Consider the following 5,455-nt stretch of genomic DNA (forward strand, 5'->3'; position numbering starts at 1 on the left):
ACACGGAGACATGGAAGCAGCCATGATGTGTGACAGTGTGAGTGTATACTGGTTTACTGTAAAGGTAGTGCTGCCTTCTACTGGCTGGAGTGGGCACTTTATCTGTAGATTATATATTTATGAAAATGTATATGAATATACACACACATACATATTATTCCCTTGATAACATTAAATCAATCACTGCATGACAAATATTGTTTAGTAAGATAATATAAAATATTATTTTACTATACTAACGGCTAGATTTAGAGTTTTGTCGGTAAAAAGCAGCGTAGCTAACACTGCTTTTTTTGCCAACGCACCCTTCCAACAACGCTGGTATTTAGAGTTGTCTGAGGGGCTGCGTTAGGCTCAAAAAAGGGTGCGTTGAGCCTAACTTAGCTCCACTTCAACCCTCAATACCAGCGTTGCTTACGGTAGCGGTAAGCTGGCATAACGTGCTTGTGCACGATATCCCCATAGGAAACAATGGGGCATTTTGGGCTGAAAATAAACCTAACACCTTCAAAAAAGCAGCATTCAGCTCCTAACGCAGCCCCATTGTTTCCTATGGGGAAACACTTTCTAAGTCTGCACCTAACACCCTAACATGTACCCCAAGTCTAAACACCCCTAACCTTACATTTATTAACCCCTAATCTGCCGTCCCCGCTATCGCTGACACCTGCATTATACTATTAACCCCTAATCTGCCACTCCGTACACCGCCGCAACCTACATTATCCCTATGAACCCCTAATCTGCTGCCCCTAACATCGCCGACCCCTATATTATATTTATTAACCCCTAATCTGCTACCTAACTACACTTATTAACCCCTAATCTGCCGGCCGGACCTCGCCGCCACTATAATAAATGTATTAACCCCTAAACCGCCGCACTCCCTCCTTGCAAACACTAGAATAAATAGTATTAACCCCTAATCTGCCCTCCCTAACATTGCCGCCACCTACCTACAATTATTAACCCCTAATCTACCGCCCGCACCGTCGCCGCTACTATAATAAAGTTATTAACCCCTAAACCTAACTCTAACCCTAACACCCCCCTAACATAAATATAATTTATATTAAACGAAATAATATTCCTATAATTAACTAAATTATTCCTATTTAAAACTAAATACTTACCTATCAAATAAACCCTAATATAGCTACAATATAATTAATAATTACATTGTAGCTATTTTAGGATTTATATTTATTTTACAGGCAACTTTGTATTTATTTTAACTAGGTACAATAGCTATTAAATAGTTAATACCTATTTAATAGCTACCTAGTTAAAATAAATACAAAATTACCTGTAAAATAAATCCTAACCTAAGTTACAATTAAACCTAACACTACACTATCATTAAATTAATTAAATAAATTACCTACAATTACCTAAAATAAAATACAATAAAATAAACTATTCTATAATACAACCCCCCCCCCACTAAATTACAAAAAATAAAAAAGAATTACACCTAATTACACCTAATCTAAGCCCCTAATAAAATAAAAAAGCCCCCCAAAATAAAAAATTCCCTACCCTATTCTAAAATACAAAAGTAATCAGCTCTTTTACCAGCCCTTAAAAGGGCTTTTTGCGGGGCCTTGCCCCAAAGTAATCAGCTATTTTGCATGAAAATAAAAATACAATACCCCCCCAACATTACAACCCACCACCCACATACCCCTACTCTAACCCACCCAAACCCCCCTTATCACTAACCCCCTGAAGATCTCCCTACCTTGAGTCGTCTTCACCCAGCCGAGCCAAATTCTTCATCCAAGCGGAGCAAGAAGATGTCCTCCATCCGGTAAAAGTCTTGATCCAAGCGGCAAAGAAGAGGTCCTCCATCCAGGCGAAGTCTTGATCCAAGCGGCAAAGAAGAGGTCTTCCATCCGGGCGATGTCTTCTTCCAAGCGGCATATTCTATCTGCTTTCTTCCAGATCCATCTTCATCCCGCCGACGCGGAACATCCTCCTTCCCCGACGGACTAACGATGAATGAAGGTTCCTTTAAGGGACGTCATCCAAGATGGCGTCCCTTCAATTCCGATTGACTGATAGAATTCAATCAGCCAATTGGAATCGGAACAGCCAATAGAATGTGAGTTCAATCCGATTGACTGATTGGATCAGCCAATCGGATTGCACTTCAATCTGATTGGCTGATTGCATCAGCCAATCAGATTTTTTCTACCTTAATTCCGATTGGCTGATTGAATTCTATCAGCCAATCGGAATTGAAGGGACGCCACCTTGGATGACGTCCCTTAAAGGAACCTTCATTCGTCGTTAGTCTGTCGGGGAAGGAGGATGTTCCGCGTCGGCGGGATGAAGATGCATCCGGAAGACAGAAGATAGAAGATGCCGCTTGGAAGAAGACATCGTCCGGATGGAAGACCTCTTCTTTGCCGCTTGGATCAAGACTTCGCCCGGATGGAAAACCTCTTCTTTGCCGCTTGGATCAAGACTTCTACCGGATGGAGGACATCTGCTTGCTCCGCTTGGATGAAGAATTCGGCTCGGTTGGGTGAAGACGACTCAAGGTAGGGAGATCTTCAGGGGGTTAGTGATAGTTTATTTTTTAAGGGGGGTTTGGGTGGGTTAAAGTAGGGGTATGTGGGTGGTGGGTTGTAATGTTGGGGGGGTATTGTATTTTTATTTTCATGCAAAAGAGCTGATTACTTTGGGGCAAGGCTCCGCAAGAAGCCCTTTTAAGGGCTGGTAAAAGAGCTGATTACTTTCGTATTTTAGAATAGGGTAGGGATTTTTTTTATTTTGGGGGGCTTTTTTATTTTTTTAGGGGGCTTAGATTAGGTGTAATTAGTTTAAACTTCTTGTAATTCTTTTTTATTTTTTGTAATTTAGTGTTTGTTTTTGTATTATAGAATAGTTTATTTTATTGTATTTTATTTTAGGTAATTGTAGGTAATTTATTTAATTAATTTAATGATAGTGCAGTGCTAGGATTAATTGTAACTTAGGTTAGGATTTATCTTACAGGTAATTTTGTATTTATTTTAACTAGGTAGCTATTAAATAGTTATTAACTCTTTAATAGCTATTGTACCTAGTTAAAATAAATACAAAGTTGCCTGTAAAATAAATATAAATCCTAAAATAGCTACAATGTAATTATTAATTATATTGTAGCTATATTAGGGTTTATTTGATAGGTAAGTATTTAGTTTTAAATAGGAATAATTTAGTTAATTATTGGAATATTATTTCGTTTAATATAAATTATATTTATGTTAGGGGGGTGTTAGGGTTAGGTTTAGGGGTTAATAACTTTATTATAGTAGCGGAGACGGTGCGGGCGGGAGATTAGGGGTTAATAATTGTAGGTAGGTGGCGGCGATGTTAGGGAGGGCAGATTAGGGGTTAATACTATTTATTCTAGTGTTTGCGAGGCGGGAGTGCGGCGTTTTAGGGGTTAATACATTTATTATAGTGGCGGTGAGGTCCGGTCGGCAGATTAGGGGTTAATAAGTGTAGTTAGGTAGCGGCGACATGGGGGGGGCAGATTAGGGGTTAATAAATATAATATAGGGGTCGGCGATGTTAGGGTCAGCAGATTAGGGGTTCATAGGGATAATGTAGGTGGCGGCGGTGTCCGGTCGGCAGATTAGGGGTTAAAACATTTTATTAGAGTGGCAGCGATGTGGGGGGGCCTCGGTTTAGGGGTACATAGGTAGTTTATGGGTGTTAGTGTACTTTAGAGCACAGTAGTTAAGAGCTTTATAATCCGGCGTTAGCCCATAAAGCTCTTAACTACTGACTTTTTTTGGCGTTAGGAGTCTTGTCGGTAGAGTGTCTACCGCTCACTTCTCCCAAGACTCCAAATACCAGCGTTAGGCAGATCCCATTGAAAAGATAGGATACGCAATTGGCGTAAGGGGATCTGCGGTAGCCTGGAATCGCGGTAGGGAAGTGAGCGGTAGACCCTTTCCTGCCTGACTCTAAATACCAGCGGGCGGTAAAAAGCAGCGTTAGGACCCCTTAACGCTGCTTTTGACGGCTAACGCCAAACTCTAAATCTAGGCGTAAGTTATTTGCTTACCTATACATCAACACTATTTCACTATATGACACATTTAGCGGAGTCTAGTACTGGGAGCATTATGTTAAGGTTAAATATTCTGGCATCTTAACTATAGTGTGGTCAAAACTCTCAAAGTAAGCTGTTTAAGAGCAGCATACACCCCAGTATTGTCCAAAAAGGGACATTTATACTACCCAATTATAATGTAATATCTGTCACAACTCCTGGTTTATCAAGATATCAGCTTTCCCATTTACGTCTATTATCAAATCATCATTCTCTTTGTATCCTTTGCTGAAGGAGCAGCAATGCACTGGTGGGAACTAGCTGGACACATTGGGAAAGCCAACAACGAGGCATATATGTGCTGCTGCTAATCAGAAGCTATCTGCCATTAGTGAATTGCTGTGCCTGAACCTGCCGAGGTATCCTTTTAAACAAAAGGTACCAAGAGAACAAAACAAATTAGGTAATAGAAATAAATTGTTTTTAAAATTACATGCTCTGTCTGAATTATTAAAGGGACATAAAACAAGAGACAAACTATAATAATATGTACTTTAATTACTTTATCTGCAAACTTATACTGCAGTGCCTTGCCATTTACCCTTTCTTTTTAGTTTCTATTTTTAGACCATTTTTCAATTTCTTACCGTTAAGGATTAGGGCTATTTTTACATTTCTGCGATGTTTGTGTTTAGCTGTAATTTTGGTCTTACTCATTTACTGTACCCACACATATTATATACCGTTTTTCTCGCCATTAAATGGACTTTCTAAAGATTTCATTATTTTCATCATATCTTATAATTTACTATAACATTTTAAAATAAAATATGATGAAAAAAAACAAAAAAAAAAACACTTTTCTAACTTTGATCCCCAAAATGTGTTACACGTCTACAACCACCAAAAAACACCAATGCTAAATAGTTTCTAAATTTTGTTTAGAAATACTCAATGTTTACAAGTTCTTTGCTTTTTTTTGCAAGTTATAGGGCAATAAGTACAAGTAGCACTTTGCTATTTCCAAACCATTTTTTTTTCCAAAAACATAAATTATGCTTACCTGATCATTTTCTTTTCTTCCGATGGAAAGAGTCCACTGCTGCATTCATTACTTTTGGGAAATAAGAACCTGGCCACCAGGAGGAGGCAAAGACACCCCAGCCAAAGGCTTAAATACTCCTCCCACTTCCCTCTTCCCCGAGTCATTCTGCTGAGGAACAAGAAACAGTAGAAGAAATATCAGGGTGAAAAGGTGCCAGAAAAATAAAAACAAAGACGCCCCACATAAAAAAGACGGGTGGGGAGCTGTGGACTCTATCGTAAGAAAAGAAAATGATCAGGTAAGCATAATTTATATTTTTTCTTCCTAAATTTGAAAGAGTCCACAGCTGCATTCATTAC

The sequence above is a fragment of the Bombina bombina genome, chromosome 1 (genome assembly GCF_027579735.1).
Source record: "Bombina bombina isolate aBomBom1 chromosome 1, aBomBom1.pri, whole genome shotgun sequence".
Lineage (NCBI taxonomy): Eukaryota > Metazoa > Chordata > Amphibia > Anura > Bombinatoridae > Bombina > Bombina bombina.